Consider the following 27104-nt stretch of genomic DNA (forward strand, 5'->3'; position numbering starts at 1 on the left):
TGGGTTAAATCCATCATTCTTTTGCTCACCATGTCACCCCAGTTTAGACCTGGCCATATGCAAATCAGTCTTGACCCTGTGCCTCATGGGAACGGTCCAGCCCGAACTGCCAAGCCAGGTCCTCCCTGGACCGGAAACAAGCATCCTAGGACCGGTTTCTGGGTTTCACCCCTCTTCAGCCAGGATAGCTAGATTCCAGTGGCACAGTGAGCCCAGGACCCATGTCTGGGCATACCTGGTGCACTTAGGGCGAGAAAGCAAAAGACACACAATTGATGGACGGAATGCAGAACAAATCAAAACATTCACCCCCAGTCAAGAGATCTGGGTTAAATCCATAATTCTTTTGCTCACCATGCCACCCCAGTTTAGACCTGGCCATATGCAAATCAGTCTTGACCCTGTGCCTCATGGGAACAGTCCAGCCCGAACTGCCAAGCCAGGTCCTCCCTGGACCGGAAACAAGCATCCTAGGACCGGTTTCGGGGATTCACCCCTCTTCAGCCAGGATAGCTTGATTCCAGTGGCACAGTGAGCCCACGACCCACGTCTGGGCATACCAGGCGCACTTAGGGCGAGAAAGAAAAAGACACACAATTGATGGACGGAATGCAGAACAAATCAAAACATTCACCCCCAGTCAAGAGATCGGGGTTAAATCCATCATTCTTTTGCTCACCATGCCACCCCAGTTTAGACCTGGCCATATGCAAATCAGTCTTGACCCTGTGCCTCATGGGAACAGTCCAGCCCGAACTGCCAAGCCAGGTCCTCCCTGGACCGGAAACAAGCATCCTAGGACCGGTTTCGGGGTTTCACCCCTCTTCAGCCAGGAAAGCTTGATTCCAGTGGCACAGTGAGCCCAGGACCCACGTCTGAGCATACCTGGCGCACTTAGGGCGAGAAAGCAAAAGACACACAATTGATGGACGGAATGCAGAACAAATCAAAACATTCACCCCCAGTCAAGAGATCTGGGTTAAATCCATCATTCTTTTGCTCACCATGCCACCCCAGTCTAGACCTGGCCATATGCAAATCAGTCTTCACCCTGTGCCTCATGGGAACAGTCCAGCCCGAACTGCCAAGCCAGGTCCTCCCTGGACAGGAAACAAGCATCCTAGGACCTGTTTCGGGGTTTCACCCCTCTTCAGCCAGGATAGCTTGATTCCAATGGCCCAGTGAGCCCAGGACCAACGTCAGGGCATACCTGGCGCACTTAGGGCGAGAAAGCAAAAGACACTGCTGCAAAAGACCTTTTGCTGCCTGGACCTTCTGTTACACGGACCTTTGCCTTTTGGAATCCTGTGCTGGGCTGTTGTTTAGTTTGCTGCCCCACTGCTCGCCGGACCCGCTTCGCGGGTCCCGCATCGCAGAGAAAGTCGGCGGGGGACTTGTGCTTGTGCAGTGGCTTTGACGACTGGGGAGTCTTGGGGCATCGCTGCAGGGCTGCGAGCGTCTCCGCAGGGACTCCATCTCCCAGGAGTCCCTGCCTGGCCAATTTGTATCACCTGGCCCGCTCTCCCGGCTAGCCCCGCCCCCTGCGCGTCTCATACTTCCTATATTAGTGGCGTCTGCTTCCGCTGCGCGGGAGCATTCCGGGAGAAGCCTGGGACAAGGGCGGGACCGTCTGTGGCCGTCCGTGGTCGGTCGTGGTTGGGTTGGGCCACCCCCCTTGATCTGTTTTGTTGTGTTTGTACCATAGCCTCATTTTGTCTATAGGGTGGTATTGTGGATTTTTGCTGGTTTTTTATTTTACCATCCTTGGGTGTTTTAGTCCCCCTATAAAACATGCCCTTACGTTCAGGGAAAGAACGTTCTGTGAATTTGCAGACATCTAGTGGGGTGATATCTGGTCCTCTAGATGCCTTTCTAATTAAAGCAACGGGCATTTTGGCAAAGGAGATAGCCTTTGCGGAGAAATGGTTTTCTCTAGATCTTATTACTGGGAATCGCTCATCTTTAGGTCGTATTGCCTTAGCGCCAAGCCCCCATGCACCCGCTATGAGCGCCACCCAGTTATCGGTTCCCGTCCTGGTGGATGTTCATCCCGTGGTGGAGGGAGAGTCTTTGAATTCATCAGTTAGCAACCCCCACACCAGTGTTTCGCCTGGTAGTGGGGGAGGGGATAGTGTGCTATCAGCAAGCCCAGCCTTACTGGACTCTACTAACGGGGACTCACTGATGAACATACCTGGAAAGAGAAAGAGAAGGAAGGGCTGCCAGAGGGGGGGTGCAACTAAAATCCCGAAAGTAAATAGTACACTCCAGCCCACCAATGCTCCGGAAACTATTACCTGTCATCAGCCCCCTATGATCATAAGTAATTCTCCTATTTCCCCCTATGAATCACCTAGGAACTTGGCTACCAGTTCCAGTAACAATTGTAAAGATGATGGCCTTAGAAGCAAAATAGAAATATTATTAAAAACACTTATGCTTCCCTTATTAGAGCGCACTAGACTTATGAATTCGAAACTGGACGCTCTTGAGAACCTGGTTAATGGTAACATGGGCATGTTAAACAAGCTAATAAATACACAAAAGGTATCATCCACTTTATCTGATATTCTAAACCCCCAAGGAGCTGTAGGTACTATCAACCAGTCCCTTCCAGCTACTGCTGAACAATCTAATACCCGAACTGTCTTAACCAACTCTGCAGGCGTGGCCCCTAGGGGAGGGAGCTCAAATACTAATATAACATCTAATTGCAAAGCAGGTGCTGCTGCACAAGTCTTGCTCACCACGAAGGTTAGCTCCAAACCTACCACATTGCCCAAACCAAGCACCTCCAAATCCACTGCTGCTGCCCCTGCTTTGAATTCTTCAAGGGGTGGTCCCAAGTCGATCTCACATACTAAGTCAAGCACTAGAGTACAGGGGAGCCATCATAACAATCAAACTAATCCCGCTGTGGCCCCACAGAAGTTTAATAAACAGGGTCCCCCCTGCACTGATTTACCCCCTGAGGCCACTCCTTATACGATTGTCTTAACAGGCGTCTCAACCCTTAGGGAAGATACAACTGAATCCTATGGGGATCTTAAAAACAAGGTGGTCTTTTGGTTAAATAAAAACAGACTCCTTCCCCCGTCCTCTGGCACAGAAATATTGAGTGTGAGGAGAGTACACTGGGTGGGGCACTGTTCGAAGGACCTGGAGGGGGATTGCATTGTGATAAATTTCAGGGACCCTTGGGTGGCGGACCATATACGCAGGGATGCTAGATTTGGGAGGATGGGCAATGTGCAGTCTTTAGGCCTCAGTTATTTTTATCCCAAAAGAAACACAGTGCCCTTTTTTAACCCCCTAATGTCCAGAAGAAATGTTGGGAGTGTACCGGTTGTTAGGTTTCCATACTCACCTTTTCTTCCCCAATTACACAACCGTTTCGAACCACTCTCTGGCCTGGAGGGTATCGATTGACTTAGTCCCGAACCTGGCAGAGGGAGTCATTGTAGCATCCCCACTATTGGGGTTGCATGCCTATCCAGTGAGGGTGATGGGCTTCATGAGTCGGTCAGGGTCCCCGAGCGAGCGCTAGGGGGTAGTTCGTCGGTTGGTTTTCCACCACCCGAGGGTGGGGAGACAATATCAGAGCATGGGGACATGAATCGAGCTGCTCCAACCATGCTGGACTCTTCACTTAAAATAGCCTCATGGAATATCGCTGGCCTAAAGGGACGAATTGGCTCAGAAGACTGGACAGATTTCATAGACAACTATGATATCTTATTATTTCAAGAGAGTCGGGCCCCTGAACCGATATTTCGGGAAGGCTTTCTTAATTTTTTTAAACCAGCAATCAAGGGTACTAAGGGTAGAGCTTCCGGGGGCCTGGTAAACTGGGTTAAGCAGTCCATTAGTTATAGACCAGTGGAAATTTCGGTTAATAACCCCGATCTTCTGGGAATTAAGTTAATCAAGGAGAAACATCAGGAAATTATTGTTATTAATATATACGCTCGAGGACATCCCGGTGGGAGATGTCCGGTCATCTTAGAGGTGCTGGATTCTTACCTTGACCTTATTGGGAGGGATAAATTAATACTTATTGGGGGGGATCTAAACTGTACTTTCGAACCCCTGTTAAGCGATGTTGAGGATTTGGGGTCTGAGGAGGATGCTGTGTGGAATATCCTATCCCTGTCATTAAATAATATCAAAAAGGCCACAGAAGCGGCTCTGTATTGGGCAGGGCTGTGTTTGGAGTGGGGTCTGAGAGCGGCTAATGGTCGCACGATATCTGACAAGGCTGGTAAATCCACATTTGACAATGGGGTTAGCCAAAGTAGAATTGATTACATTCTGGTTAAAATAGAGTATTGGTCTCTCTTGGAAGACATGGCTGTCATGGACCGTCCCGAGAGTGATCATAACCCCTTGTCCTTAAGTATAAAGCTCCCTGGTGGACTTGTTAGATCCCCTGTAGCCTCGTGCATCACTGCCGAGGCTATCCTAACCAATGATAGAAGAAGGGTTAAATGGAGCAGGGTTGTGGAGGACCCCACCCTGCTTAACGGCATATCATTGGAAGTATCATCTACCTTGAATGCCATAGCGAACCTATCTCCGAACGAGGGTGTTATCCACCGGATTAGTGATTTGCACGAGCAGTGTTTTATTAAACTCAAGGCCCTCCTTACCTTACCACCTAAGCTAGGGAAACTAAAAACTCCCAGTTCTAGTAGGAAATGGTATAATAAAAAATGCAGGGAAGCTCATAGTGGGCTAATAAAAGCCATCAAGTCTAGGGTGACCACCGATATTAAAACGGCTCGCCAACGGTATAAAAAGGTCCAGTGGGAGGCGAAGAGTGAGTGGGACGAAGCCCACTGGACAAACTTGCTTGAGGCTTGCCTTTCGTCTAACCAGACTAAGTTTTGGGAAGTCGTGAAATGGGGCAGGAACCCCGACTCCCAAATCCCTGCAAATCATGTACCAGCAGAAGCATGGGTGGACTTTTACTCAATCCAGATTAGGGACCCAGACTATAAACCTCTTGATGACCCGGGGATTTGCGCGCCTTTGCCGCCCCCCCCTGTCATCCCCTGGTGTTTACGAATGATGACTCCAAGACTGCACTTTGTTCGGTTCAAGCGGGGAAAGCCCCTGGGATGGACTGCATCCCGGCAGACTTATTTAAAATCGATCCCCACCTTTGGGCTCCCTACGTTACTCTGCTCGCAAATGCCATTGCTAAGGGGGCTAGGATCCCTGAGTCCTGGAAGGGGGCTGAAATTCTTCCTATATTTAAAAAGGGGGACAGCTCGGCTCCCGGAAACTACCGCCCCATCAGTCTCATTGACTCCCTCCAAAAAATTGTTGCCAGGATGGTCCTCGCCAGGGTTCAGGGGTGGATGGAGTCGGAGAGCATCCTTTCTCCGATGCAGGCTGGCTTTAGATCAGGTACCAGCACCATTGACCAGGTCTTCAGATTTACTCTGATATCCTGGAAGGTGGTGCTGTGGGCCGGCGGGTCTATCTACGCCGCCTTTGTGCACCTAAAGTCCGCCTTCGATCTGGTGCCCAGGGCAAAATTGTGGGCTGTTCTGGGCACCTTAGGAATGCCACAAGAACTCCTTGAACTCTTGGTAAGATTACACGAGGCCAATTTTGCTAGGGTGAGGTGGGGAGGTCAAGGGCAGGTGACGGATACTTTCCCCGTAACATGGGGTGTCCGCCAGGGGTGCGTTTTAGCATCTACCCTCTTCTTACTGTTTATTGACCAGGTGGTGAAGTTCTTTGCAGACACTCCTACTGATGCACCGACCCTGGGTGGGACTAAATTTCCATTGCTCATCTTTGCAGATGACACTTTAATCCTATCAAAGACGCGTAAGGGCCTCCAAACGGCCTTAAACAGATTTGAGGAGTTTTGTAAATTAAACGATCTGCAAATAAATGTGAGCAAGACTAAATTCATGGTTCTAACAAAAAATCGCCCCATAAAGAGTTGTGTAAGCATGAATGGTGTGGGTCTGGAACAGGTGGAGGTTATGACTTATTTAGGAGTAACTCTAGACTCTCGGCTACATTGGAAGCCCCAGGTTGATGTTCTTCGCTTAAAATTTGCACGCCTCACGGGCTGTTTGATCCAGGAGCAAAAAATGTCTCTTACCAAAAGGGTAATACCGGCACTTAAGATCTATGACGCAAAAATTAGTTCAGCTATACTGTATGGGGCCGACCTGTGGTTTTTTTTGGACCTATCCCCTTTGGTAACAGTCCAAAACAAATTTTTGTGTAATCTGGTAGGACTACCCCAATCCACCCCAATCAAACCTCTCTTGTTGGACATGGGCTGTAAGTCTATCAAAGAGATGGCACGATATCGGTTGGTTGCGCTGTATAGACGGATTTGGACATCGCCGGATCTAAGTCTCTTTGCTACTGAACTTGCGGAAGTAAGATCTATCCTGGGTTCTAGCAACATCCCTTGGTTCCGTGAAGTGAAAAAAACCCTGGATGAAATGGGTCTTATCCAACTGTGGGATTCCCCGGGGAGTTCTGTTTTCCCTTCCAAGCAAGCCTTCAAGTCACTGTACTGGGCATCAGTTAGACATCAATCCGTTGTGTGTTCCGATGACGCTTCCTTTTCTGGCAGATTTCTGGTGCATAAATTAGATCCCTCTCTGGAGAATTACTGGGATGTTATCACCAAGAGTCTGGACAAAAAATTATACCACCAGTTTAGAGTAGGTTGTTTGCCAGTAAGGTCTTTTTCCAAAAAATGGGCTGGTAGTTTGAATGAGTACTGCCCCTGGTGTAACGATCAAAAGGAGAGTGTGGGCCACTTCTTCTTTGCTTGTCCCGCTTATCATGCCCCAAGGAACAAATGGATTAGGCCCATCTTCCAACGGATGAACATCAGAGGATGCATAGAGGCATTGTGGGCCCTAAGAACTAACACCTCAGAATTGGTTGTAATTGGGGTAGCAAAGTACCTAGGGTGGGCTTGGGCTATTAGAGCCAGACATTCTTAATTATCCTGGTTTTTCAATTTTAATATTGGGTTTTACTTCACTTTATACTGCATCTTTAAATACTGTTTAATTCTTTCTTAAATTGTGCATTGCTATGCACTAATATGGTGTTTTAAATAATTTGCATGTATGATTGATTGATCTTAATATCTTTTTATGTAATTGTCTTTTATGATATAACAATCGAAATAAAGACGTATGAAACCTGAAACCTGAGACCTGAAAAGACACACAATTGATGGACGGAATGCAGAACAAATCAAAACATTCACCCCCAATCAAGAGATCTGGGTTAAATCCATGATTCTTTTGCTCACCATGCCACCCCAGTTTAGGGTCCTAGGATGCTTGTTTCCAGTCTAGGGAGGACCTGGCCTGGCAGTTCGGGCTTTACTGTTCCCATAGGGCACAGGGTCAAGACTGATTTGCATATGGCTGGGTCCCAACTGGAATGGCATGGTGAGCAAGAAAACAATGGATTTATGCACAGATCTCTGTACTGGGGTGAATGTATGACATTGTTCTGCATTCTGTCCATCAATAGTTCTTTTTGCATTTGTCACCCCGAGTGGGACGAGTATGCTCAGACGTGAGTCCCGTGCTCCCCATGCCACTAGAATCAAGCTATCCTGGCTGAAGAGGGGTGAAACCCCAAAACTGGTCCTAGGATGCTTGTTTCCAGTCCAGGGAGGACCTGGCCTGGTAGTTCGGGCTGGACTGTTTCCATAGGGCACAGGGTCAAGACTGATTTGCATATGGCTGGGTCCAAACTAGAATGGCATGGTGAGAAAAAAAACGATGTACTTAGGCCCAGATCTCTGTACTGGGGTGAATGTATGACATTGTTCTGCATTCTGTCAATCAATAGTTCTTTTTGCATTTGTCACCCCGAGTGGGGCGGGTATGCTCAGACGTGAGTCCCATGCTCCCCATACCACTGGAATCAAGCTCACCTGGCTGAAGAGGGGTGGAACCATGAAACCGTTCCTAGGATGCTTGTTTCCAGTCCAGGGAGGACCTGGCCTGGCAGTTCGGGCTGGACTGTTCCCATAGGGCACAGAGTCAAGACTGATTTGCATATGGCTGGGTCCAAACTGGAATGGCATGGTGAGCACAAAAACGATGGATTTAGGCCCAGATCTCTGTACTGGGGTGAATGTATGACACTGTTGTGCATTCTGTCCATCAATAGTTCTTTTTGCATAAATAAATCAAGGCTCAGTTCCAAATGTGTGACCTACTTGACAGCAGTGTAGGCCGAAGGCAGGAGTCAGCAATGACCCACAGCTGTGTGTTGTTGGCTTGCGATGCACAGAGTTGGTGTCACCACATCGAAGGGAGTACATTGATATAAACTCTGCAATAAAATGTGTACTCTGTCATTGTGTAATCAAGACTCAGTTCCAAATGTGTGACCTACTTGACCGCAGTGTAGGCCGGTGGAGTATGTCAATAAGAAAGGAGTGCTGGGGGCCTGTGTCGCGGAGGCAGTGATGGTCTGAGGAGGCTGCCAAGGCCGGGGGCCTCGGCTTGGAGCTTGCACAGGCACGTGGCGGGCCCTCTTTGACACACACCGGGGTCGGCAGGTGATCAGTGTGTCCTGGTTGCGCAGGGGTGGCCAAGACGGGTCTGGGGACCTGCAGCCCGTGTCCTACTCTGCATCTCATTAGCGTTAGTTGCCGGTGTCGTCTGTGGAGATGTCTTTTGCAGCTGCTATCGCAGGTAAACTGGTGATATGGGCTGTTAGCACCTGCTTGTGAATGGTGCGATGAATTTATCACCACTTTGGCTGCGATAAAGTGCCAATAACTCGGCAATGAGTCCTTGAGAATATGCCCCTCTGTTTCAACTTAGTGAGCTTCTGTGACCAGAACAGGCATGTAAACAGCAGGGCTGCCACGCAGTAAAAAATCAAAGGCAGAATGGATGAAGCCATCGTTGGTATGTTCAGGACAACTCTGAAGTTACTGCAACTGATTTATTTACAGTGATCGCGCTGTAAATAAATCAGTTCCAGTAACTTCAGTGCAACTGCAACCTCACAACTGCTTGGGGTGAACGCCGGTAAACTCCGCGGCAGAGGGCACAGTTTTTTGCCAAACTCTGTGATCCCAGCTGAGTTGGAGTTGCAAAAACTCTGCGAACTCCGCCGGAGGAGCACAGTTCGCAGCCCACCCTTAATTACAATACACATGATGTGCAGTCAACAGGTGTCATTGCACTTTACTGTCATTATCATTAATATTCTGATAACTTGTTTGTATGCTCTTTCTTTACTGGCACTTTTAGCAGCCTAGACAAGAATACCTGTGTCTTGGTAATTATTGCAATAACTTTACACAAACACCTTCATACATGTGAAACATCAAAATACATAGAGGGCCCGAATTAAAAAGGTTTTGCTATGCCAAATTATGACTTCCTTTTTTTGTTTGCCTTGCATTCTAGGAGTAAACCAGGAGCATTCCCTAATTGTAGCAGCACACCAGAGTAAGCAAGTGATATTCCTGGCCTACTGCTGGAAGTCAGGAGTAAGCCTCAAGTACTGTTAGAGTTAGTTTCAGCAAAATATTTCTGAATTGGACACATAATGTGCAATTGAATGGTAAGCCATTTGCTTGCTTGTAATTGTTAAGTTCCAATAATGATGATGCTAAGGTTATCTTCAAGATGTTTAATCCAAGTAACAAGTTAGCCACCAACCCTTCCAGGCCACAATCCAACATCAACTGCCAAAGGTTCTAATCCCAAGTTCCATGGAATGTCAAATCATCACACGATTACATAGTAAATATTCCATGCACAGTAACAGATTTCAGTGGACAAGGCACATCCCCCTCTTAATCACAATCAGTATTCAGCTGAGTGACAGCAATAATCAGGGAACATCAGAACTGGCGTAAGAAAGTTATCCGGACTGCTTTTTTCTCTGGAACAATTGAATGTTCTAATATGTGGTGAAGTATCTCAGGAAGTTTTGTATGAATTTTAACAAAGGTCCATTTAGAGGCAAAAAGCAACCTTTGAAAACACAACCTGATGAATTATTGACTGCAAATATTTAGATAGACATCACAAGATGAGAAAATTAGAGCTAAGTTCTGTGTAGGCAACAGGTAAAGCTATCCAGTCACTGTAGTGTCTTGTGTATTATAGAGCGTGGGACCCTTATGATCCCTAACGGACTCCACAGTCTACTGATGTAAGTGATTGGGTGTCATTGATAAAATTCATGATGCAGTACGTTTCAGTTGATGGTTACACTCTAGAAAATAAAGATGTGCATTACCGAGCTCCATGTGTGGCATAATGCATTTACATGCTACCAGGCTGGAAAGGACAAGATAGGGGATACGTAAACCCCGCAAACTGAAAAGTTGAGAGTGCTTTCCCAGAGAGTTTGCCGAGGTCCAGCACACTGCTGGAGTGTGTCATGTGCACCTCAGTCGAAGTGAAGAATTGATGGTTAGTGTATGTGGAGTCAAAGCACAACTCTAGCCAGTACGAGACCTTCAAAGAAAGTGAAGGCCCACAGAAAGTTTCATTTATCAATGGTCAGAAAATTGCTACAATGACTGAGATAGGAAGTGTGACACTGCAACCCAACACCTAGTCATCATTCATCCAGTATGATAGTTCTAAAGGCAGTGACAACCAGGTACAGAATAGCGCGATCAGAAGTAGATGAACACAGGACTAGGTCCCAGATTTGGATCCTGGGTAAGGCTGCTCTACATGAAACCACTAGCACAGGTGGTGGTCAACGGCAGGCTCTCCGACGCGTTCCCCTTGGGTAGGGGTACGAGACAGGGTTGCCCTCTCTCCCCTCTCCTCATCGCCCTGGTACTGGAGCCTTTATCAGCCTGGATTAGAAGAGCCCCTATCATTTGTGGCCTCAAATGGACAATAGATTGGGAGGATTGAATATCCCTACATGCTGATGATATCCTGCTATATATGGCGTCCCGAGGGCCTCCCTCATTAGGCTACAGGGCATCGTTGAGATCTACGGGAGAGGCTCAGGATATACTATCAACTGGAACAAATCCACATTATAAGTCCTGAGTGGCCCCCCTCCTGTGCTACCTGGGGGCTGTGACGTGAAGGTGGTGACGGATGGCTTCCGATACCTCGGGATCTTCATTACGGACAGCCCGGAGGTTTTCATGAGTAAGAACCTCCAGGAACCCCTTACTAGACTGAGCAGGGACACCAAACACTGGCAATCACTCCTCTGACATTACTAGGACACGCTGCTCTTTTTAAAATGATGGCGCTGCCAAGATTTCTCTACGCCCTGCAAAATACACCATTTTCAGTTCCTCCATTGTAGTTCAGGGCGATAGAGACAGAAATGCGTAGCCTCTTATGGGGGAGCCAACCAGCTCGGATCGCTATGGACAAACTGGTTAGGGGGTGGTATGATGGTGGCATTGCACTCCCAAACATACAGTTGTATTATTGGGCAGCTCAACTAACTGTCCTTAACCAATGGATCTACTCCCCCCAGACAAAACCTGCATTCCGCATGGACCGATTCGTCTTGGGGAAAGGAGGGTTTATGAATGCTCTCTACAACACAACTCAGGCGAGAGATGCACAGGACCTACCGCACACCCTGTACATATATGGCATGTAGCCCACAGGAGATTGGGATGGCATAACATGACGATGCCGTTTACCCCAGTCTGGGAAACCGGAAGACTGGGCAGCCTGGGCAACTGCAAAGGGTTCAAACAATGGGACCTAATTGGGATCTCCAGGGTCGGCGACCTCTGGAAAAAGGGGAGGGTTATCTCATTTGAACAATTACAGGAAACGTATCAATTGGCGCCAGCAGAAAAATTCAGATATATCCAAATTTGGCATGCCTTGATGGCTACCATCCCACCAGAGAATGCCCTCCCAGTAGCTTTACCCTTAGAAAATAGACTCCTGACAGACCGTATTGAACGAAGAATCCTCTCCTTAGCATATAAAAAAAATAATCAATAACCAACCAGACTCCACAGTGAGTCTCCATGAAAAATGGCAGGCAGACTTAGGGGAGCTGGATGACACAGATTGGCAGGAGGCATTAGAATCCCTGAGACTAGTGGCCATACCCTCCATACTGAGACTTGTGCAGCTCCAAGTGCTACACAGAATGTACTTTTCTAGTTTGACTCCAACTAAAATGGGAGAGCTACTGATCAGCTCTGCCTGCGACAATGCGGAGAGGTGGAAACATTCTTTCACACGATTTGGGACCGTCCAATTGTTCGAACATACTGGGAAGTTATCGTGAACATGATAACAAGAGTTAGTGGTGTTCCGGTGCTACCGGAACCTAAACGATGTATTCTAAATATATGGACCTAAATCACGCTGCCCAGGACTGGGTGACTTTAAGCATGGCAATAGGTAAGCAGAATATTGCCAAATACTGGGGGTCCAAACTGTACCAACATACAAGGAATAGAGTAATGACATGGATGGGGTCATGGTGGCCGAGAAGGCAGTATATATCAACAGAGGTCACCCCAAGAAATGGGAACGGAAATGGGGGGGGAGGGTGGAACAAATTCAGTGGAAACATCTGTACACTACCAACGGAAAGACCCGGACTGGAAAGCAGTTGAATAATGTTAATCATGAAATGAGAGGGGGTGGTTGGGGCGAGGTGGGCTTCAAAATAAACGTCCAAGTGGGAAATGGGAATGTCATATTCACAGTCAGTATGTGATTGCATATACAAAAGTATGTTACCTCTGTTTTCAAGTCGTATACCAAATAAACAGGATTTAAGAAAAACAAGAAGTAGATGAACACAAAGAAGTACTAAGAGGCAGAGGTCAACATGGTGTAGGAAAGATTGAGTAAAGAGGGTCATTCGACCTCAGTGCCAGGCACAGCATCCCAGGTGCAAGCATGGGGTCTGTGCTTGTGAGTCTGTCAAATTCTACCAAACCAACAAAAGAGGCAGTGAACGGTGGTTGGAATAGTGAAATCTTTCCAGGCTTCATGGCTGCTAAAGAGAGCGCCCACTACAGTTCTGCAGCCTTCTATAAAACCATCCTCCTCTTCCGATGTTGCCAAGAAGCAGAATATTTGTGCAAGATGGCCTGTCTGGATCAAAGTTTTTGATAACTTTGTTGATGTGCTGAAAGAAACAGATGACAAAAAGATCATCAAATATCTAAAAAACGTAGCGAGTGATGAAGTGATAATACTGAATACCAAATTCAATCCCAGGCAGAATGCTGACAATGAAAGTTACATTTTCAATCAAGAGCGACAAGGAGATGGTGAAACAATGGATGAATTTGTTAAAAGATTTTAAATGCTCCTAAAACACTTTAAGTTCAATGAATTCAATGACAAAGAAGCCATTCATCTTAGAGTCATAGATGGTTACCTGTCTGAGTCCTTCAGGCACCAAATGCTGAGAGAAATGCTCAATCTGGATCATGTGCTCATGGCGGCCAGAGCTGAAGAACATGCTGACAAACAAGCTGCTGGCATGGAGGTCGGAGAAGCCCAGAGTGAATCGGGGTTGAGTATGAAAAGCCAGAAAAACATAAGGTGCAAAGCTGCAAAGTGATGTCTCTGAAGAACAAGAAAAAGATGTGTTTTCAATGTGGATTTTCCTTTCCAAATGAAGGCAAATGCCCTGACATTGGGCGGATATGTAAAAGCTGCAATAAACAAATCTTTTTGCAACTTTGTTACTTCCTGAAGACAATGTGGCTGCCAGTGCATCATGTCATGAAGACAAAATAGCTGCCAGAAAGTTCCAGAAGCATTCCAGTCACATCCACTGAAGTAAACCACAACATAAATTGAGGAAAGAAGAAACTGAGAGAGGCCGGTTATCATCAAATTCCTCGTCGTAAAGTTACTTCGACGTCACTCACGAGCGACAGTAAAGAAGATGGGTGTGCGATGTTGATGCTGACTACTGAAAGATGCATGTAGGTCTTATTTCTTGCAAGAAAGAATACAAGTCGGAAAGCAATCAACAAGTGAAATTACAACAGTCCTTTGGACATTCTCCCAAAATAAAATCGAAGGTTAATGGCTGCTATACACCGTTTATCATAGACAGTGGTGCATCGATTAATATCATGCCAGCCGAAAAGCACCATGACTGTTTGCGGTGCCACGCCTCACACCATCGAAAACCAAAGTATACACATGGGCAGCCTCAACACCATTGTAAAGTCAAGGTTCATGTATGACGATATTTAAACATAGAAAGATGAAGGTACAAGCCCCAATCCATGTCCTTCAGGGCATTTTGTTGAGTGTATGTTTGCTCAGCTTCAGCACAGCTGCAGACTTGGGACTAATTTCTCAGCATTACAATATGTATGCTCAACAGGGCATAGTGAATGACTTTATTTCATTGTTTCATGGATTAGGAAAGCTTAAGACAATGAAGTTGCAGCTTCACATTAATGAGGACATTCTTCCTGTTGCTCAACAACATAATTGAATTGCATTTCATCCACAACAGGCTGTTGAAAAAGAGAGGCTTTGATAAAGCATGATATCATTGAGCGCTCTTCTTGCCCAATACCCAGTGTATCGCAAATAGTGGTGGTACTTAAAAAGGGCAGTTGGGGTCTGTGCAAATCTGTGTTGACATGCGTCAAGCAAACAAGGCAATCGTAAAGGAATGACACTACAGGTCTAACTATTGCCGATATGATTACCCAGTTGAATGGTGCCAAGGACTTTTCATGCTCGATCTGAACAAAGAACATCATCATCTCCAACTGGAAGAAAATCGCAGGTACATTACTACCTTTTCAACTCATGTTTGTTTGTTCTGATACAAAAGATTGAATTTTGGAGTTCCTTCAGCTGCCAAATTTTTTCAAGTTTTCATTCGTTACATTATACAGCCTATTACGCATGCTTTCAATTACAGGGACTATATACTAGTATTTGGGGCCACACAAAAGGAACACGATAGAGCCCTTACAAAAGTGTACTGGTTACTTGTTGATGCAGGTCTTATGTTGAATTCTGAAAAGTGCAAATTTCACAAAACAAACAAAAATTCTTTGGGCATCTTTTCTCAGAAGGGGCAATGACTCTAGATCCAGCGAAGGCTCAGGCTTATTCAGCCACCCTCTCCACAAACTGTCACCATGCTGCGTTCTTTTCTTGGTATGGCCAGCTACTTTTCTAGGTACATCATTGACTTTGACACTGTGAGTGCACCATTGAGAGAGTTAACGAAATGGACTGTTTCATTTCAGTGGTCATGCGAGTGTGATCAAAGTTTCAAGACTATTAAGCATGCAAATAAAATTGCTACTGAAATGGCTTACTTTGGCCTAAAATTGCATACAGAGAATGTTGTGGAATCCAGCCCAGTGGGCTAGGGCATGATTCTTGACCAACATAGTGGACATGTAAATGCATGAAGGCGTATTGTAGCTTATGCTAGCATAAGTTTGACACAGACTGCACAATCCTACTTGCAACCTGAGAAAGAAAGCCTAGCTGTTGTATGGGATTGCAAACACTTTCATATGTTTCTGTATGGGAAACATATTACGCTTGTTACTGATCATCAAGTATTGCTTACTATTTTTGGCAATCCAGAGGCTAAGATGCTCCACGCGTTAGGAAGTGGGGGCTGAGACTGAAAGAGTATGGCTACACCATTGTTCACCAGCCCGGAAAATATCAAAACCCCGATGACTACTTTTCTCGAGTAACAAGGGTTTAGTGTGCACACTACCTAGGATCAACAAGATTCAATTGTTGTGCCGGGCTCCAGGGTAACACTCACTGAACTGGAGTGTGTAACGTATCAGACTAGGTGCATTCCCATACAAGTGGGATATGTCCCCTGGGCACTGGTGGCGGAGTCCTTCAATAGAGGTTTCAATGGTTAATAACTAAAGTTGTAAAGAACCACTTTTTATCTGTAAGATTTTGCATTTTAATGAAATTGTTACATCACAATTCCATAGTATGTTTATTCATACATGAAGTATCATTTTCCAGAATATACTGAGGTGATAATATGCATTCTAATGATCCCAATGTATTTCGGCTAGGGAGCCTTCGTCAAGGGATATTCTGTAACAATAACAAATGTCTTCTATGAGTATGTTTTGAAAAGTACATGAGGAATGCCACGGAGTGTGGCTCTAAAAAACCTTAACCCTCAGGTGAGTGGTGAATGGGTATTTAGCAGTGCGCAATAAAGTTTCTAATATTCAAAAAGTTAAGTGCTCGTGGTTCTATCGTATGGTGATGTCGTCAGGGTATGTAGTGAAAGAAATAAACATGCGCAAATGATGCGAGGGGTTTAAAGAGTTGTTATGCCGCCGCGACCAAAGAGCAACTCACAGTCGTTTCGAAATATTCTCTCATGAGTGCATCCTACAAAAGAATCATCAAAAAACACTGGCAAATATTAAAATTGTAACAAGACTTTAACCACATCTTTGAACAAGAACCCATCTTTGTTTTCACCAGGAGTAAAAATATAGGCGAAATATTAAAACATCCTGTTCAGCGACCCACACAAACCACATATAAAGGGACTATACCATGTTGGAATTGTAACAACTGCAATAACATCATCAAGGGATCATACATCACACGTCCTATGAAAGGACACAAAATTAAATTAAAGGTGACAGCTACATGTGACACTTCTAATGCTGTTTATATGTTAAAATGCCCTTGCGGAAAAATTTATATCGGACAAACTGAAAGGAAAATAAAAGTACGCCTAAATGAACACAAGTCCAACATTAGAACTAAAAACATAAAATCTACAGTGGCGCACCATTTTGCTGAAGCTGGACACAACACCAGCCAACTGAAATTTTGCATCCTGGAAAAAATTGACAGAAAAGAGGGAAGAGACAACCACAACTTTCTATTGCAACGCGAAAATTATTGGATCAACCATTTATGCTCTTTGAAACCTCATGGCATGAACGATCGCATGGAATTTTTGTTTTATCTATAAACAATAGACAGCTCGTATTTCCATTTTATTTTTTTAAATTTTTCACCTTTCACCATTTAATTCTTTTCACTGGATGTATATTTAGCTGTCCATTTGACTAGTATTTCATGTATTTGCCCAACCTTATCCCATCTTGATCTACACATAGCTAATATTCTTCATTGCACCATTGACACACACCACGGGGTCTGACTGTCACTAACATCTAAACACAATTCACCATTCACTCGTCTTTATTGACCAGCTCACTGTCGACCGTCCGCTACTGTAGTCCTTTTTTGCTTTCTACTAACTTTTTGACACACGTCATAGGAACTACCCCTTTTAGAGCGCGCCAGTCCCATCACGTTTGAACCGCGACAACACGGAACACTAACAGGACGTCGTTTTTTCTTACCCAGTAAGCAGACACCCAGTTAGCGTCTTATTCGCTAGCCTTCCCAAGCGTTATCATGATATACCGGCTAATTCTAGTCCGTAACAACACTATGCATGATGCATTTCACCAGCTGTAATTATCCTCAGAGTACGACTTTTGCATGTTTCACACCGCAGTCCGACACCGCCATAAACAGCACTAGTCAGGCATTAACCTTTTTAAGAACAGCATGGCACGCTTATCGCTTCCACCACTATATATCCATAGGTCTTCACACCACACTTCGTTCACCATGGTGAAGTGAAAACTCTTTAAACCCCCGCGTCATTTGCGCATGTTTCTTTCTTTCACCTCTTACCCCGACGACATCACCATATGATAGAACCACGAGCACTTAACTTTTTGAATATTAGAAACTCTATTGCGCACTGCTAAATACCCATTCACCACTCACCTGAGGGTTAAGGTTTTTTAGAGCCACTCCGTGGAATTCCTCATGTACTTTTCGAAACATACTCATAGAAGACATTTGTTATTGTTACAGAATATCCCTTGACAAAGGCTCCCTAGCCGAAATGCATTGGGATCATTAGAATGTATATTATCACCTCAGTATATTCTGGAAAACGATGCTTCATGTATGAATAAACATACTACGGAATTGTGATGTAACAATTTCATTAATAAGCTAAATCTTACGGATAAAAAGTGGTTCTTTACAACTTTAGTTATTAACCATTGAAACCTCTATTGAAGGACTCCGCCACCAGTGCCCGGGGGACATATCCCACTTGTATGGGAATGCACCTAGTCTGATACTTTTCTCGAGTACCCATGCACTGCTAGTGTACCCCTTTCAAAATGGTAGAGACCTATGTTAACTTTATTGTGAGCTCCAGCACTCCTGCAGCTGTGTTTTTGAAGCAAAAAAGTGCTGCTACCAATGCAGACAGGAATATGCTTATCATCAAAGACATTATTATGCATCAGTCCTGGAGAACACATGCTCGACTTTTTGATAACAACAGTGAATATCAGAAATTCAAGAATGTGATTGATGATCTGTCTGTTACACGAGAAGGGATTATCTTGCAAGGGTCGAGAACTGTCTGCTGGAAAGAACCCCATGTCATGAGTGATGTAATATGTGAGGTCATAAGCAGTGCATTGCAGGGGCGTAAGTTATAATTAGCTCAGCTACCTTAACTGCTGAATTTCACTGGTTTTGTATGAGTGAAATGTGAGCCTACCTATAATGTCACTGTAACCTTTAATTTTTTCAGTGAATTTCTAAGATTGTTTTCATACTATTTCCTAACTATAACGTCCCTGTAACCTTTGTATTTTTCAGTGAATTTCTAAGTTTTTTAAATTCTATTTCCTAACAATAACATCCCTCTAACCTTTGGTTTTTGATGTGAATTTCTACTGTTCTGTGAATTTCCTAACTGTAAACACAAACCTTTTAACAGTGAGTGTGTGAGTAAGTGCATGGATGTCTCAGTAGGTCTGTGAGTGGATGTGAGTGTGTTTGAGTGGGTCTGTGAGTGGGTGTGTGAGTGTCTGAGTAGATCTGTGAGTGGGTGCATGAGTCTCTGAGTGGGTCTGTGAGCAGGTGTGTGAATATCTGAGTGCTCTCTATTTTGCCCTCTTCTGCTCTGTTTTACCTTTCCTGCACATTTTTCTGGCCTCTATTTTGCCTTTCCTGCCTGTTTTTCTGCCCTCTGTTTTGTCTCTTCTGCTTGTTTTTCTGCCCTTCATTTTGGATTTTTCTGCTCGTTTTTCTGCCATCTGCTTTGCCTTTTCTGCTCATTTGTCTGCCCTCTGTTTTGCCTTCACTGCTCCTTTTTCTTCCCTCTGCTTTACCATCTTCCACTCTGTTTTCCTTTTCTGCCTATTTTCTGCCCTTTGCTTTGCCTTTTTTGCTAATTTTTTGGCTCTTTTCTGCTGGTTTTTGTGTCCCCTGTTTTGCCCCCTTCTGCTCTATTTTGCCTATTCTGCTTGTTTTTCAACCTCTCTATTGCCTTTTTCTGCCCTCCGTTTTGCCTCTCCTGCTCATCTTTCTGCACTCTGCTTTGCCATTCTGCTTGTTTGGAGAGGTGGCCCCACCTCCCTGGGCCGATTGCAGCCCTGAGGACCAATCCCTCGGGCCAGGCCAAAACTTATTGAGGGCAGTGGGTTGTGCGGCCCCACTCCCCAGGCTGATTGCGGCCCCGGGGACCCCATCCCTCAGGGCCTGGCCATGTCTCCCTGGGTGCCCTAGAGCCCACCAAGGGCACTCAGTATGCTATGATGGGGGCCACGGGGGAAGCCTCAAGGACCCTGCAGTTCCAGCCAACTCCCTGTGTCCTGTGGGAGTCAATCATTTCATCTGTTCCTCTGCCCACATGACAGTGGGCAGGAAAACAGATGAAATCTCAGCTCCCAGCAAGTGAGAGCAGTTTCAGAGCTCCTGCTAGCTAGAAGTGGAGTTAGTGTCTGCTCTCACGTGGTGGAAGCTGTCAGCTCCTGCCAAGCAAAACCAAATTTCTATGCACTGGGTTGGGCACCCCGAGACACAGCAGGAGATGGCCCTGTGGGTAGGCGGTCTGAAAGGTCGTTAATTACTCCAAAAGGGGCCTGCATGGCCCCTTTTTTTAGAATGTATAAAATGTTTATGAGTGTTAAATATATATATACCAAAGTGTATTGATGAAACAGTGGGTGTATGAGTCCCTGTATGGATGATTCAGTGGGTGCATGACTGACTGTATAAGTGAGTGATTAGGTGCCGCAGTGAATCTATGGGTGAGTGGCTTGTGTGAATGTCTGTATCTACCTGTCACTTGGTGTCTAAGTGGTTGTATAGGTGTGTGAGTGGGTATGATAGTTTTTGTATGGGTTAGAGATTGGTTGTCTGAGTATGTGTATGGGTATCTTAATGTCTGTGTGGGTGGGTGAGGGGTGAGTGTAACTGCCTGTATGGATGAGTGCATGGATGAGTTAGTTGCTCTATGGGTTAGTGAACATGTGTGTAAAGGGCTGTGTGGATGAGTGAGTGTGTGTATGGCTGTGCCAGTGAGTGAATGGATGTGTCAGTGGTATATGGGTGAGTAACTACATATGTGAAAGGGAAGTATAGGTGAGTGTTGGAGTACACAAGTGACTGTATGTGTGACTGAGTGATTGCAAGAGTGGCCGTGTGGGTGAGTGTGTGCTTGTGCAAGTGACTGTATAGGTGAGGAAGTATGTGTTAGTATCTGTATGAATAAATGATTGTGTGTGTGTGTATAAGTGTATAGGTGAGTAAATGAATGTGTGATTGACTCTAAAGGTGACTGAGTAGATATGGGAGTAGCTCTATGAGTGACTTTTTGTGAGTGGCTAAATGGGTATATGAGTGTATACATCAGTCACTGTATTAGTAAGTGAGTAGGTATATGTGTGGCTGTATGGATGACTGAGTGAATGTTTGTGTTGCCCTGTGAATCAGTGAGTTGGTGTGTAAGTATGGGTATAGGTGTGTCAATAGTTTTGAGAATGCTAGTATGGAAGTTGGAGTGGGTGTATGAAAGATTATATTGGGGTGTGAGTGGGTACATCAGAGATTCTGTGGATGATGTCATTTGAGATGTCATCAGTGATGTCACTAACCGTGTCAAGAGTGATGTAGTATGTGAGGTCATAAGCAGTGCATTGCGGGGGTGCGAGTTATAGTTAGTTCAGTTAGCTATTTTTTTTTTTTGTAAAACCGTTTTTATTGCAGAACAATATAATAAGCAGCGTACATTCTTAATTTTCCTGCACCGCTATTGCCAGTGCCATATCTCATGTGGTCATTTAGGCAGTCGTACACAGCTTGTGAGCCCACATCCCGGAGGCCGGGCAGCGACGTCAAGGGTATCATTATACTGAACCATATTTCGATCTGTACTTTCGCCGCGAACATAGCAGGGTGTCTGCGTTCTGCTTTGGAGTTTCCTCCCCCCTCTTCCCCCACCCCAACACTTCCCCTCCCCCATCCCTATCCCCTAGCCCCCTCCCTCCCTCCCCACCGTCCAGTGCCCACGCCTGCGACTGCGACTGTTCCCGGCCTTAGTGTTTAGTCTGGGGTACAGTTCAGAAGTACATAACCATTCACTGTGTTTGTTTGGGTGGAATGTTTCGGGGGACAACCTCAGGCTCAGAGGGCACCTCGTCCTCCTCCATCACGCTGTTGCGCAGGGCCTGCACCAACCCCTCCCATGCTGTGGCCGCCGCTAGTGCCCTATCATCAGCCCTACGAGTCGCTAGTTGGTATCTAAGCGTGCTTTCACTCGCCGCCCATTTCTGTAGTTCCTTGATCCACCTCCCATGTGTGGGGCCCGCCTTCGACTTCCTGAGTCTCGTCACCTCTCTCTTTGCTAAGAGGAGGCCCATGTCAATAAATTTACTTGTGTTCTTGTTTTTGGGTGTATGAGGAAACCAGTGCAGGACACAAACCGCCTTGGTGTATTGCAAGTCCCTGTCCGTCATCTCAGCCAGTGTTTCGCCTATTGCCCTCCAGTATTCGCGCAGGCGAGGGCAGTCCCACAACATATGCCCTAGCTCCGCTCCCACCACTCCGCACCTAGGGCACGCCGCATCTGTCACCCCAAAATACTTCCCAAGTTTACCCAGTGTAAGGTAGGCCCTGTGGAGGATATAAAAATGTATCAGCTGGAAGCGGAAGCACGCGTTCCTGGTACTTTTCCTAGCCCTCCGCACTAGCCCCGCCCACGTAGTGTCAGGGATCTCAGTTTGTATATCCAGCTCCCATTTTGCCTTCAGCGCCGCCAACGGCCGCAAGGTTTCGCGCAACATTCTGGAGTACAGACAAGTCACTGCTTTATAAGTGCCGGCAGACATCATGGTGTACTGGCAGGCTGTGGATGTAGCGGGTTCCAGGAGCCCCTCTCCCCAATGCGCCTGCATTGCGCTCTTCACCGCCGCGTGCATCAGGTAGTCTCCCCTCGGGAGGTTGAACCCCTCCTGCAGCGTTTGATAAGGGATCAGCGCTCCCTCTTTGTATAAGTCGCCCAACATTTGGAGGCCCGCCTCCTCCCACACCTGCAATCCCGACCAGTCTCCACCGTGCGGAAGCGCCGTCACCATTCCCAGCGGGATCTCCGGTGCATACGGACGTCTCACCCCAGCCCGACGCTGCGACCGATTCCAGCAATGCCGGAACGTCTGCTCCTCCAGGGATAAGTCTCCGACAACCAGCCTCTGCTGTAGCGTAATATATGCCAGTACGTGGCGGGGGGTGCCTCCCTCCCTGTCCTGCTCCGGCCCCCGGTACACCCGTGCCACTTCTTGTGTAAAGATCTGTAACTGCGCTGCCAGATAATAAAGCTCAAAGTCAGGCACCACCAGGCCCCCTTCGTCTTTTGGCCGGGTCAGAGTCGCCATCGCAACTCTGTGCCGTCCCGTGCCCCTTAGTTCAGTTAGCTATAACTGCTAAATTTCTCTGGTTTTGTGCACGTGAAATCTGAGCCTAACTAAAATGTCCCTGTAACCTTTGTTTTTTTTCAGTGAATATCTAAAGTCGGTCAAGATTATGGGAAAAGCTCAACGTCTGGGGGATGCCCAGGCCACTACTAAATGCAATAATCCGCCTATACACCGACACATGGGCAAGGGTTAAATTAGGCCGGGGTCTGAGTTTAACTTCAAAAATCAAAACTCAGGACGGCTTAATACAAGGTTGTGTCTTGGCCCCGTGCCTATTTAACCTGTTTCTGGCAGACATAGGAAACAACCTAGGACAAATAAATAGCCACGCACCCAAACTTGGTAACAACCATATTCCAATTCTACAGTTTGCTGACAACATCGTTTTACTAAGTAAAACCCCATTAGGCCTACAACGCCTAATTATCAACCTCCAATCTTATTTAGAACAAGAAAAATTGGAACTAAATAGGGAAAAAACAAAAATACTGCGGCTAGTCGAGCACAAGAAGATTAAATTTACATGGACGATTGACAAGTCAGTACTGGAAGAGCAGAACCACTACCGGTACCTAGGTGTGACGATCGGGAAAGGCAATTCAAAAAAAGAACACACCCTGTCTATAAAAGTGAAGTCTCAAACACTGATCTATGCATATAGACAGCTCCAACTGAAAATGGGGGGTCCCAATCTCACTCACCTCCTTAGGGTAATGTCTGCCCAAATTCAACCCACATTATCATACGGCTTAGTAACTTGGCTCGGAGCTGAGGCCAAAATGTTAAATGAAATTCAGAACAAAATCTATAAATCTGTGTTCAAATTGCCTAAATCAGCATCTGCAGCTCAAATCCGCATTGAATTTGGTTTACAAAACCAACACACACGATCAATGTCAAGGTTTGTAAAATGGTTTCACAAACTTCGGCTAGCCCCATCCAAGTCCATGGATCACGTCTGTTGGCAAGAGATAAGCACCCAAGACAGAGAGTCTACCGGAAACTCTTGGGCAACCTACTTGAACTCCAGCCTCCACAAATTAGAACTTCTAGACACATGGAACAAAGAATTAGACCACGTCTCTTTCTGTAAAATAGCCAACAAAGTGGCAAAAAGCAAATCTTTACTAGAGGATAAAAAAATACTGGCTACTCGACGCCACGCTTGGACCGTAATTTCCTCCTACTCTCATCAGAAACCACAGATCTACCTAGCGACCCACTTTAGTCAATACTTAAAAAAAACTTTCATTGACTACCGACTGGGCCTGCACTACTCAAAAGACCTAAGACCGTCTTGGAAACATCCTAACGAAATGTAGACTATGCGGCTACCACATCGAAACACTAATTCACCTGTTTTGCGTGTGCCCAGTGTTAATGACTCTGAGAAGGAAATACTTACGTGCTACCCTCCCTAATTTGGATATAAAAACATGTCGGCAAGCGATAATAACCTGGTTGAGTGTTTCCGCTCCAATTCTTGCATGCCGGGGTCTCAAATTTATGAGCGAAGCAAATAAACTATTCCTGGGCAAATGAGTTGCAGTACATTATAACTATAAGGATCACAGCAGTCAAGGCCGGACGTTTCCTTACGTGATTACATCTCATAACGTGTTAGATTAAGAACCCAAAAAACACAATATTTCGGGGACTTTGTGACATGGTCTTAAAAAAAAATACGTAAAAAAAAAAAAAAAAGATACCAGAGACAAGTCAAGTAATTTATGAATGCAAGTTTTACAAATGTTTTTATATTAAATGTGGATTGTAATAATTTTGATTAATTATGCATTAAAGAAATTGAATTGAATATCTAAGGTTTTTTTAATTCTATTTCCTAACCAAAACTGCCTTGTAACTGTTGCTTTTTTCAGTGAATTTCTAAGGTTTTCTAAATGCTAATTTACAACTTTAACTTACATGTAACCTTTGGTTTTTCAATGAATTTCTATGGTTTTTTAAAGTAGAAATGGTGTTTGCAGAATGGCGTGAAAAGGGGGCAGGGGCTCTGACCAGCTCTCAGGAATCCTGCTTTGTAGGAATTAGAAACTACCAGGAAAGCTTCTTGGTCCCCAAGGTCCCTTAGCATCTAAGAGAACTTCATTCCCCAACCAGTAGTGTGCCAGGAGACGCGTTTGCAATGCGGTGCAGAAAGGGGGCATGGCCTCCGAAGACCTCTTAGCAAACTGACTGTGAGGGACTTGCTGGAGGTAACAGAAGGGGTAGTTTGCCCTCAATTACCCTGAACAACCAAGAAAACATCATCCCCTACCTAGTACTGTACCAGGAGCCACACTTGCAGAGTGGTGGAGAAAGGACATCCTTGATGATTGCACAGGAAGTGCCTGTATGATTCTATGAGTGCCATTGCCAAGGATACACTGAGAATAACGGGTGTTTTGCACAAAGTATAAAACACATATATAGGCATATCTTACATAAAGTTTTACTGTAGCTATTCAGTAAGATACTGATTTAACTTTCCCCTTTAAATACATTTGTCAAAATAACTACATCAAAAATGCATTTTCCTTCTTCACAGCAACACCGAAGGGTGCAATGATATCAGTAGTCACAAATACAAATGACAAAATGTAAAACAGATATTTAAACATATATTTTACACAAAGTTTGAGTCCAGCTGTTTAGTAACATAATTGTTTAACTTTTGTTTAACAACACATTTAACAAAAACAACCATTTCAAAAAATAACTTTCAACAACTGAGCTTACAAATAGAACATAACTACAAAACACACATAAAACTACCCATTCTTACACAAACTCATCAGAATCAAAAACTGCTCCAGAGCTAATACAATGCACACTCTGTGAAAAGATCTACTCTAGAGAGACAAATTAAAAATATTCATGTGGGATGACGTTCATGGTGTATCATCTTAAAACCTAACACAGAAAACATCTCTAACTGGCAATAAAGTAGAGATAAGCTGGAGGACCATCTACATCAGTGGCACAAACAACAACAATTCCTGGAAAGAAAGTCTCTTCAGAGGTTGGCCCTACTGAACAGATAGGGCTCCAGAGTTTTTAAGAATGACCACGTATTGCATGGACTGTACTGTTGTTAAAACTACTGGTGAGCAGTGTGTTACAGCTATTCACAATGCTGCCAAAAATCATACATGGCATTTTTCCCCCTTTTATATTATTTTACACATTTCATAAGAGGAGTTCATAGTGAGCAGCAAGAAGGCAACACAATGCTGAAGGGCCCTCGACTTCAATACAGCACAACAACACCGAAGCAGAGAGTCCATTTAAAAGTCCAATCTCAACTTCAAGATTTGGCTCCTCAGTTTTCCCCGATGGCATCTTACTGCATAGATTGCGGAGTTGTTGTGAGTGCTTGAGAGCAGTCCATAAAGGCCCTTCGCAAAGCTGGAATGAATAATACATTTTGTTTTTATTTTATTTTTGACTCTTCACAGTTTTTCTACATTAGCAGGCATTTTATTATCTTACAAAATAGGTATGTAATATATCTGTGTTGCTCATTTTATTATCTTCGTAATTTATTGGAACAAAACTTACATATGACTTGCCATATAGACAAGTCAAATTGTCCCTCTACAAATAAATACACAAGTAACTTTAGCCAGTTATTATAATTTACTTTTTCACTTTTTAAATATAAATCAACAGTCTGTATTTTTTTACAGATCACTGTATTACATTTTATGATCTCTTTTTTAAAACTATCAACTGAAATATATGTGTGTTGTTCCGCAACTCCTCCTCTTAACAACTCTTCATTTTCTCTACAATCCTACTCAGGACCAAAGAAACTAAACTGTGCATCACCACAAACCTTTTCTATGTATGCCACACGACCATGCAAAAGTGCTCTATTTATTTCTAGTAAACATAAAGCAGGAGTTTTCACATAATAAAGACTCCTACCTAAAGTTTGCATTGCTGAGTGGTATAACTTATTTTGTGTTTTAAACTTTGCCTTGGATAGATGAATTGCTGTCTAATAATACTGTTCATCTATCAGTCCCACTCTGTTCAACATTTATGTTACAGAGTTGACACTTTTAGTCAAATCCTTTGGTCTGGCATTAACCTCTTATCCTGACGATACTCAAATAGTCCTGTCCATTTTTTTAAATGGTACAAAGGTATCGGCCACCTTTCACGATGGTATGCTGGCAATAAGTTCATGGATGTCTAGACACTGCCTTCAACTGAACTCTAATAAAACCAAGGTGATTGTGTTTGGTAATTTATTTCCTGTCTGGTCTTCTAGCTGGTGGCCGGAAGAATTGGG

This window comes from Triturus cristatus, chromosome 6 (assembly GCF_964204655.1).
Source record: "Triturus cristatus chromosome 6, aTriCri1.1, whole genome shotgun sequence".
Taxonomy (NCBI): Eukaryota; Metazoa; Chordata; class Amphibia; order Caudata; family Salamandridae; genus Triturus; species Triturus cristatus.